This window comes from Macaca mulatta, chromosome 9, assembly GCF_049350105.2.
Source record: "Macaca mulatta isolate MMU2019108-1 chromosome 9, T2T-MMU8v2.0, whole genome shotgun sequence".
NCBI classification, from domain to species: Eukaryota; Metazoa; Chordata; class Mammalia; order Primates; family Cercopithecidae; genus Macaca; species Macaca mulatta.
In genome coordinates, this window is record NC_133414.1 from 31,620,870 (window position 1) to 31,631,798 (window position 10,929).

Consider the following 10,929-nt stretch of genomic DNA (forward strand, 5'->3'; position numbering starts at 1 on the left):
ACTGGAAAAGCTGATAAGAAAACTGGCGTTCCCTTCTTTAATGCCAGTGGGAAGTTTAAACCACACGACCCTGACCTATGTTTAAGAATCTTCACTTCTAGGCCGGGCGCAGTGGCTCAAGCCTGTAATCCCAGCACTTTGGGAGGCCGAGACGGGTGGATCACGAGGTCAGGAGATCGAGACCATCCTGGCTAACACGTTGAAACCCCGTCTCTACTAAAAAAAAATACAAAAAACTAGCCGGGCGACGTGGCGGGCGCCTGTAGTCCCAGCTACTCGGGAGGCTGAGGCAGGAGAATGGCGTAAACCCGGGAGGTGGAGGTTGAAGTGAGGTGAGATCCGGCCACAGCACTCCAGCCTGGGCGACAGAGCCAGACTCCGTCTCAAAAAAAAAAAAAAAAAAAAAAGAATCTTCACTTCTTCACCCGCCTCTTAATCACCACTGAATCCCCAAGCTAGTCTCCTTCCCTTCTCTCTCAAGCCATTTTCTTTGTGGTGGTTGTTTTTGAGATGAGGTCTCACTCTGTCACCCAAGCTGGCACAATAGTGGCTCACTGCAGCCTTGACCTCCCTGGCTCAAGTGATCCTCCTGCCTCAGTCTCTTGAGTAGCTGGGACCACAGGCAGATGCCACCATGCCTGTCTAATTTTTTTAAATTATTATTTGTAGGCCAGGTACAGTGGCTCACGCCTGTAATCCCAGCACTTAGGGAGGCTGAGGCAGGAGGATCATTTCAGCTCAGGTGTTCAAAACCAGCCTGGACAACATAGCAAAACCCCATCTCTATTAAAATTCAGAAAAATTAGCCAGGCATGGTTGTGTGTGCCCATAGTGCCAGCTACTTAGGGGTACTTGGGGGGCTGAGGCAGAAGGATTGCTTGAGCCAAGGAATTCGAGGCTGCAGTGAGCCCTGATCGTGCCACTGCACTCCAGCCTGGGCGACAGAGCAAGACCCTGTCTCAAAACAAACAAAACAAACAAAAAAAAAACCACATAAATTATTATTTGTGGAGACAGGGTCTCACTGTTACCGAAGGTGGTCTCGAACTCCTGGGCCCAAGCAATCTGCTTGCCTTGGCCTCCCAAAGTGCTTGGATTACAGGCCCGAGCCATTGCACCCAGCCTCTCAAGCCATTTTCTTTTTATTTTCGTTTTTTAAAATATGGAATACTTCACGAATTTGCCTGTCATCTTGTGCAGGTCTATACTAATCTTCTCTGTATCACTCCAATTTTAGTACATGTGCTGCAGAAGCGAGCACTCAAACCATTTTCAAACCAGCTGGGAAGCCTTCCCTGATCTTCTCAGAGACTCATTATGTAACAAGTCCCTTCACATCTTTTGGGGTGTGTGTCTGTGTGTGAGCGTGGCATTATCAATATTGGAATCTGAAACAAATTCTGGGTGAGGGTCCATCCTTCTTATAAAGAGTGACTATAACATCTTTAAATGGCTAAAATTTAAAAGCCTGACGATATTAAATGTTGGTGAAGGTGAGGAAGAAGTGGAACTATTAATATACATATCATAAGAAAGTGAAATTTAAAACCACTTTGGAGAACAATTTGACAATTTTTTGAAAAGCCAAATATATATATACTATGTGATGCATTACTTCCACTCCTAGGCATTTGCCCAAGAAAAAGGAAGCACATGTTCATATAAAGACTTGTATACGATCGGTCACAGAAGTTTTACTTATAACAGCCCCAAACTGGAAACAACCCAAATGATTAATAAAATGGAACAATATTCGGCAATAAAAGATTGAACTATGCCATTATTATGCCACTACACTCCAGCCTAAGCAACAGAGACCCTGTCTCAAAAAAAAAAAATTATCAATATATGCAAAAACATGGATGAAACTCAATTAAGCAGATTAAAAGAAGTCAGACAGAATACATACTGTATCTTCCCCTTATAATATTTTTTAGAATATACAAATATCTATGGTTATAGAAAGCAGATAAGTGCTTGCCTAGGGCCTGGGTTGGGAATGGAGCAGAGGCAGAAAAGAAGAAGAGGGAGGGATACAACGATGCATCATGAAAACTTTGGAGGTGACGAACATATTTAGTATCCTGATTTTGGTGATTGATGTACACGTCAGAACTTATACGACTGTACATTTTAGATATGCATAGTTTCTGATATGCCAATTATACTCCATTTGAAAAAAGGTAATAATTTCATGGTGAGTTGTTGTTGATAGAAAAGAGCTTCATCCATGGTATCCATGGGGATGGTAAAAATAAAAAAATCAATAAGAAAAAAAAGAAAAGAACTTCAAGGACTGTTCCTTGGGCATTTCAGAGATCTCCTATCATATGATATTCTCTTCAATTTCCTCCTTTTTTTCTCTGAATTCCATCTTCCTCTTTCTTGATTTGCTCTTTCATTTTGATGGAAGACACCCCTCAGTGAAATAGTAAGGGTGCTTCTGTAAGAATATTTTTTCCTCCATCAATTTATGACAGTTTGGCTAGGTATAGAATTCCAGGTTAGAAGTCTTTCTCCACCAGAACTTTGAAGGCACTATTATCTTGCTACTCCACGATGATGTTAAAAAGATCAAACCTATTTTGATTCCTGATATATTCCTTTTCATATGCCCTTTGGTTTCTTTGTACATAATCTTTCCTTCTCTCCCCATCCCCCATCTTCCTGGAGACCTATAGAATCTTCTAATTGTACCCATCAAAGTTCATGGTAATGTGCTTTAGTGTGAGTTTATTTTTACACATTGTGCTGGTTACTCAGTGAATGTTGTCAAGTTGACAGTGCATATCCTTCAGTTACGGCAAATTTTTTTGTTGATGATTTCCTCTGTTATTCAGATTTTGGACCTACTGCTCTGCTCCTTTAATTTGCTCACTTTTTCTTTCTTGTTTTCTCTCTCCTATTATCTTTCTTTAATCTTTGCTTGGGGGAAATTTCCTTAACTTTATTCACCAGCCCTTATATTGTATTTTAAAATTCCATTATTATATTTCACTTTTCAAGAATTTTTTGTTCTGAGTGTTTGCTATGTATATGTATGATTCTATTCTTTAGTGGTTGCATATATTCACTTGTTTTTGCAAGTATATTGTCTCTCTAAGTATAGGAAAAGTTTTCATCCTTGAGAGGCTCTTGTTCTTGTATAGTTTCTGTCCTTCGAGTTACTTTGTTTTGGTTTCTTCCATGTTAAGAGGCTCTTCTGATGTTTAGTGCATTATTTCTCCATTGCTGCACTAATTCTCACAGACTTAGTGGCTTAAAATACCACAAATTCATTATCTTACCATTCTGGAGCCCAGAAATCCTAAAAATCAGGGTATTGGAAGAGCTGTATTCCTATGGAAGCTCTAGAGAATGTTTCTCTGATGTGCCCATAATCATGCTTTTTTAAAAGTCTGTTTTGGAGCATCAATGATGGTTACATAATACTTGGTGGCTCCAATTTCCACAGGGGTTAGCAATGGTGAAACCTTGCTTACATCCAGCTTTCAGTTTTTACAAGACTCAGACATACTTGAAGGAGCCCTTTTCCATCTTGGCAGCCTCCCTCTCACATTTTTTGATGGTTCTTTTGTCGATCAGACGGTGGGCTTGCTGAATCTACATACCCAATAACAGCAATGTTGATATGATTCTTTGTTTTTCCCATTTTAGCCTTAACCCATTTATGCCAAAGGTTGCAAATTGGGGGTGGGGGGAGGGGCGGGGAATCAGACCTTGGCAATGACCTTCAACAGGATATAAATAACTCCCACAAGCTTAGCATCCCAATAATGGAACATTAGGCATAAATGGGTTAATTTAGTGGTGGTTTTCACAATACATATATTTTGGTGGCAAACTTGTTATGAATAAAGCTCTTACAGTCTCCTTTTGGCTGGGACTGATAGCCCTGACTTCTTGTTGGCTGTCAGCAGGAATTGCTCTCAACTTTTAGAAGCCACCCTCAGGTCCTAGCCATATGGCCCTCTTAAACATGGCAGTTTACTTCTTCAAAGCCAGCAGGAATTTCTCTCTCCAGCTTACTAAGAAGGAGTCATATTATATAATATAATCACAGGAATAATTATACCATCACCTTTGCAATCTAATGCAACTCAGTCAAGGGAATGACTATTCCATCAAATTCAGATTGCAATCACACTCACGGGGAGATTTTCCAGGGTGTGTGCTCCTGAGGATAGAAGTCTCAGAGGTCGGTACAGAATTACGCCTAAAATATCATGCGTTAGTTGGAATCTTTCTTTTAGAAAAAGAAGTTTAAAGATTTAGAATGGAAGTTGAGCTCCTAAATTTTTCTTGCGACCATTTCTCAATACCTTTAGAAATCAGTAGCTAAGAACATGACAAGGGAAAGAAAGTAATGTGTATTGATTACCAAATATATACCAGGCATTGTGCTAGGTGACATTACAGTTTATTCAATATCAGAAAAGAATTACATTTGAACCAAGGAGGTACTATAAGAAACATGTAACGAAATCAGAGTGTTCTTAATACTGGTAAGTGCAGGTAAGAAAATTAAACAATAATCATCATCATTACGTTGAAAAGCTAAATCTAATATTTTGAAAATTTCCTAAAAGTATGATTGGGTATAATTTTGATGGTCTTGGAAAACAAATACTCTACATTTCCCAGTGAAATTTGAACATTTTTTCTTTTTAAAGCAAAACAGATTTTGGTTGCACAGAATTTAAAACAGACTGTAGCTTATGTAACTAAATTTAATGTCCTAAAATATTTTCTCCTAAATCATGCTGCACATATTTTATTAATCTATGAATAAAATCTATTCCAGGATGGCACTGTACATATTTAATCATAGTCAAATCTTTCATCTAGAAGATCCAATATAGCTAATATTGCTTAGAAAATAGAAACTACAAAAAGCTTTAGAATTAAGAAACATTTTAAACCACATTTAAATTCAAGTACTGTTTAACGCAACTTTTATCCTGAAGCATCAAGATGTAAATACTGTCTTTGTCCAGAGCAATCAAAATTAAAACATCAAATAATTTCAGTTTTTAACATAATTTTATTAAATATTTAAAGACTTGAATTAAGGTCTCTGACAATACAATAGTGCTAGAATGTATTTAGCAAATTAAAAATACAAGTTGAAAATTAACTCAAAATAATGACAGCAATTTTTGTTAATTTTGTTACTAAACAAATGTGGGCTACTGAATGTAACTGAAAAACACAAATATAAAAGTCATATATTATAGAGATGACTGACTTATACAAACACCTAAATTATTTCACCTATGTAAAAAATTTGTTTTGTTCATGAATAAGACATCCTAAAAATAACATGCTTAAAGTCCAAAAGAGATTTTTTCTAAAGTCATAAATCATAAAATTTTCAAAAAGCATTTTGGCCTAAAATGCTCCATTCTTGGTCTCAACCCAAATAAGTATTTTGGAAAACTGGAAGAAAAACTGTATTTCATAGCTGTTTCAGGTATCTCAATGTGGATGGGAAAAGGAGATATTTTTCTCAATCTTATTTGGGCATTTTGTGCACTTATTCACACATGGCACAAATTTAAACTTTGAATTGGCATATACAAAATCCTCTATGAGGAAATCACAGTCTAGATATAAAAGCTGGCAACTTCTGATTTTTGAAGCACAGCAGAACATCTGCAGTGCCCAGCTTTCATTAGTGGTGAACTAGGCATTCATGTTGGCCAAATTTTGTACTGTTATCCAAAGCTTAATTGAACAGGCACCAGCAAGTGAGACATCTGAAAGCTTCTTACAAGGAAGCAAACTAAATAGTACACATTCCTATAAGATAAAATATATATAAAGATTAGAAGCTGGAGTCAAAAAGAATGATGTCCAGTAATGGCAGACTAGGTAATATCCATCAACTCTCTCACTGAATGAAAACAACCAGAAAAGCTTGGCAAAATAGGCCAGGTGCGGTGGCTCACGCCTGTAATCCCAGCACTTTGGGAGGCCGAGGCAGGTGGATCACCTGAGGTCGGGAATTTGAGACCAACTCGGCCAACATGGTGAAACCCTGTCTCCACTAAAAATGTAAAAAATTAGCTGGGTGTGGTGGTACATGCTGACAGAGTGAGTCTCCATCTCAACAGAAAAGAAAAGAAAAGGAAAAGGAAAGAAAAAGAAAAGATGGAGGGAGACATAGAAAGAAAAAGGGAGAGAAAGAAGCTTGGAAAAACAAAAACAGCTGCTTGGAGAGAGAGAGAGAGAGAGAGATTGGGGGAAGGGGGGGGAGAGAGAGAGAGAGAGAGAGAAAAGAAAGAGAAAGAATCAAGAAAGAGAAAGAAAGAGGGAGGGAGGGAGGAAGGGGAAAGAAAGGAAGAAGGAAGGGAAAGAAAGGAAGGAAGAGGCCGGGCGCGGTGGCTCACGCCTGTAATCCCAGCACTTTGGGAGGCCGAGATGGGCGGATCACGAGGTCAGGAGATCGAGACCATCCTGGCTAACACGGTGAAACCCCGTCTCTACTAAAAAATACAAAAAACTAGCCGGGCGAGGTGGCGGGTGCCTGTAGTCCCAGCTACTCTGGAGGCTGAGGCAGGAGAATGGCGTGAACCCGGGAGGCGGAGCTTGCAGTGAGCTGAGATCCGGCCACCGCACTCCAGCCTGGGCGACAGAGCGAGACTCCGTCTCAAAAAAAAAAAAAAAAAAAAAAGAAAGGAAGGAAGAGAGAGAAAGAGAGAAAGAAGCTTGGAAAAACAAAACAGCTGCTTGAAAGCATCAGAATGCTAACAAGGCAGTGAAAAATTACAAAACTGTGAAGGAACAGACTTAAACAGGTGAGCCTGGTATTTGGGGTTGCTTCCCCCGAGGGACATCTGCTGATGAGGTAGATCAGACGGAGCAGAGGTTTCAAAAGACTTGCAGGGATAGGAGACAAAAAGGACTTCAGGGCCCACCAAGGAAAAGGGGCCCTGGTCAGCACTCCAGGCTTTGGACTGAGATCTTCCCCAACACAGTGCGAGTAACGACGAACTAGAATCTGGAATTGAATCCAACTTGAAAATCTCAAACCCTTTCCGGATTAAAGTGATCCAGGATCATAAATACCCCTACTCACCTTCCAGAAACAAAAGTAAATCCTTTCTGAAGGAAGAGAAAACACCATCCTCCCTCGAAGTAATTCCTACTATTTCTCCCAGCCAATATCAACATACAGAGCCACCACTGCCACCACCAGGTATACCAGGAGAGAAGTCAAATCACGAAAAGCAGAAACAGACCCACAGGGGAACCACATGATCAAGTTATCAGACACAGGCTTTAAAATAACTGTGTCAAACTGAAAAAAAAAAAAAATACTGAAATTGAGAATTCAGTAAGTGGATTTTTAAAATTAGACACAGATGAAAAAAACTGATAAACTGTTATATAGGTCAGAATTCTGGCCAAACACGGTGGCTCATGCCTGTAATCCCAGCACTTTGGGAGGCCAAGGCAGGTGGATCACCTGAGGTCAAGAGTTCAAGACCAGCCTGACCAACATGGTGACACCCCATCTCTACTAAAAATACAAAAATTAGCTGGGTGTGGTGGTGGGCACCTGTAATCCCAGCTACTCAGGAGGCTAAGGCAGGAGAACTGCTTGAAACCCGGAGGAGGAGGTTGCAGTGAGCCGAGGTCACGCCACTGCACTCCACCCTGGGCAACAGAGCGAGACCCTGTCTCAAAAACAAACATACAAAAAAAGTAGTAAATTCTTGGAATGGAGAGAGACACAAGAGTAGAAAATACAGGAAAATATAGAAGAGACATAGGGAATTAAGCAAAAAGAACTAATAAATGTTAAGTGGAATCCCAGAGGAACGAAGGCGAATGTAGCCAAAGCAATATTTGAAAATTGTTTTCTAAAACTAATAAAAAATATTTTCAAGTCATTAAGTAATGTTGAACAGCTCATGTGAACAATGTTGAACAATCATATGAGCTGACATCATCAGCATAATCTATGTTGTAGAACGGGTCCCTAAGACAATCCTCTATCTTCAATAAATTGTAAGCGAAAAAAGAGATGAAGTAGAAACCTGGAGTGTAAGAGAGTTAAGAAACAGACCATCCAATCACAATATGTGCACTCTAATTGGATACTGATTCAAACAACTGCACTAGGAAAAAGCCATTGTGATATCCACAAGACAATGGGGAGCTTGAACAGTAATCAAATATGATTTTATTAGAGAATTACTGTTTTTGTTTGTTTCATTTTGGTCTGACAATGATTTTGTGATTACATTAGAACAAAAGTTATCTTTTAGAAATATTGCAAATTTACAGATGAAATGGCAGAATGGAATTTGCTTAAAATAATACAGAAGTGGTAAGTTAATAGGGTTATAAATTAAAGGCAATTTGTCATGAATTGTTGAAAGAGGTGATGGATGTGTGCCAAGTTCATTATGGTTTTGTTTACTTTTGCCTGTGTTCAAAATTCTCCATAGTAAAGTTTCATACAATTATTAGTGAGCTTGCTTTCCTTGTTAATCAGCCAGTTTCATAACCCACCTTTTACTCCAGTTTTCAAGACAGGGTAGAACTAGAGAGAAATGTCATATGCTCAGCGACATGGAGCATGATGTAGGCTTAATGTGGAATCTTTTCATAGTTTGCTCCATTTTATTTGATAGCATCCATTACAGTAACTTTTCAATGTGCCACACTTCAAAATAAACCCAGGCAAAAATAACAACCTACAGTTTTTTCTCTAATAATTAAATGTATTTATTTTTGAGACAGAGTCTCACTCTGTCACCCAAGCTGGAGTGCAGTGATCTCAGCTCACTGCAACCTCTGACCCTCAGGTTCAAATGATTCTCCTGCCTCAGCCTCCTGAGTAGCTGGGATTACAGGCGTGTGCCACCATGCCCAGCCAATTTTTGTATTTTTAGAAGAGACAGGGTTTCACCATGTTGGCCAGACTGCTCTTGAACTCCTGACCTCAAGTGATCTGCCCACCTCGGCCTCCCAAAGTACTGGGATTACAGGAGTGAGCACTAGGCCTGGCCAACTTTTCATTAATTTAGACTTGGCCTGTTCCAAATTAGGTATTTTCCCCATGCCATGTATTCATCAGAGTATAGTATCTAGAGTTTCAAGTTAAATGTTTTTCTTTTCTCTTTTTTTTTGAGGTGGAGTCTCGATGTCACCCAGGCTGGAGCGCAGTGGCACAATCTCGGCTCACTGCAACCTCCACCTCCCGGGTTCAAGTGATTCTCCTGCCTCAGCCTCCTGAGTAGCTGGGATTACAGGTGCCCGCCACCACGCCCAGTTACTTTTTGTATTTTTAGTAGAAACGGGGTTTTACCATGTTGGTCAGGCTTGTCTTGAACTCCTGACCTCCACTGATCCACCCACTTTGGCCTCCCACAGTGCAGGGATGACAGGCGTGAGCCACCATGCCCAGCCAAGTTAGACCTTTTTAATACTCTCTTTAAAATATGCCTTAGCACCACATTCTAGAAGCTTAGAAACTCTGCGATGGGGGAAAATTTTTTCAATATATTCATCCTAGAAACATGAATAATGCTTTTAATCTAGCTTTGACTCCACTGAGTACTGAGAGGGCGTGGATACACAACACAGATAACATAAAACACGAGCAATTACATTTAAAAGATAAAGTACCTTTTTAAATAATTTGTGATTTGATATATCCTGTATCACAGATACTACAGATTAAAGATTCTATCCACAGCAGATACTTTCTGAGAGTTGCTACATGGGAATTCCAGAGGAACATTGTAATGTTTATATTCTTTGGAATCTGTATCCACAAGTAATTGAATTCATTGTGGAAACCCAAATAAGTCTTTCAAGTATTTAAAATAAATATTCCAACCTCATACCAAGATGAAAAGTGATTTCTGGTCAAGTTTTCATTTCTTTCCAAGTATATATGTAAAGAATTTTTCATAATAAGGCTTTACATACAATCATACGTAAGCCATGAGCTGTTACTTCCTGCTGATAGCTTCAAACTGCTTAAGCTTTACTTTCTTATTAAACGCTAAGGAGAAAGACTCTTCTGAGGCATATGAGAGACAGTCACCTTCTGGCTTTTTGTGGAAAATTTAACAGCCAAATTTTATCTAACTTAATGACAAAACCTATACTCAAGTAACTCAAGTACTCAAATTCGCTTTTTTTTTTTTTTTTTTGCCGACATGGTGTCTTGCTCTGTCACCCCAGCTGGAGTACAGTGGCGTGATCTCGGTTCACTGCAACCTCTGTCTCCCAGGTTCAAGCAATTCTCCTCCCTCAGCCTCCTGAGTAGCTGGGACTACAGACACCTGCCACCACAGCTGGCTAATTTTTGTATTTTTAGTAGAGATAGAGTTTCACCATGTTGGCCTGGCTGGTCTTAAACTCCTGACCTCATGATCTGCCCGCCTCGGACTCCCAAAGTGCTGGGACTACAGATGTAAGCCACTATGCCCGGCCAAATGTATTATTTTCAAAAGAAAGGAATCATGGCTGGGCATGGTGGCTCACACCTGTAATCCTAGCACTTTGGGAAGCTGAAGTGAGCAGATTGCTTGAGTCCAGGAGTTCAAGACCAGCCTGAGCAACATGGTGAAATCCTGTCCCTGTCTCTACAAAAAAATACAAAAATTAGCTGAGAGTAGTGGTGCACCCTTGTAGTCCCAGCTACGCAGCAGGCTGAGATGGGAGGATAGCTTGAGTCTGGGAGGTGGAGGTGGCAGTGAGACTGAGATTGTGCCACTGCAGTCCAGCGCAGTCTGGGCAACAAACTGAGACCCCATCTCAAAAACAACAACAACAAAAAGCCATGATCTAAAACTACTAGGTATCAACAGATTAATCATCTAAAAGCATTGCTTTTTTATTATCCCTTTGTACAAAAACCATCAATGGGCTGGGCGCAGTGGCTCACGCCTGTAATCCCAGCAC

General features: G+C 39.9%; 1 non-coding gene across 1 annotated transcript; it reads right to left on the reverse strand.

The window, feature by feature from the left end:
- Nucleotides 1-1,156: 1,156 nt before the first annotated feature.
- LOC114670173 (U6 spliceosomal RNA) lies at nucleotides 1,157-1,261 on the reverse strand. The gene has a single exon (XR_003719659.1). It is a non-coding gene; the product is annotated as a U6 spliceosomal RNA (small nuclear RNA).
- Between the last annotated feature and the right edge of the window lie 9,668 nt (nucleotides 1,262-10,929).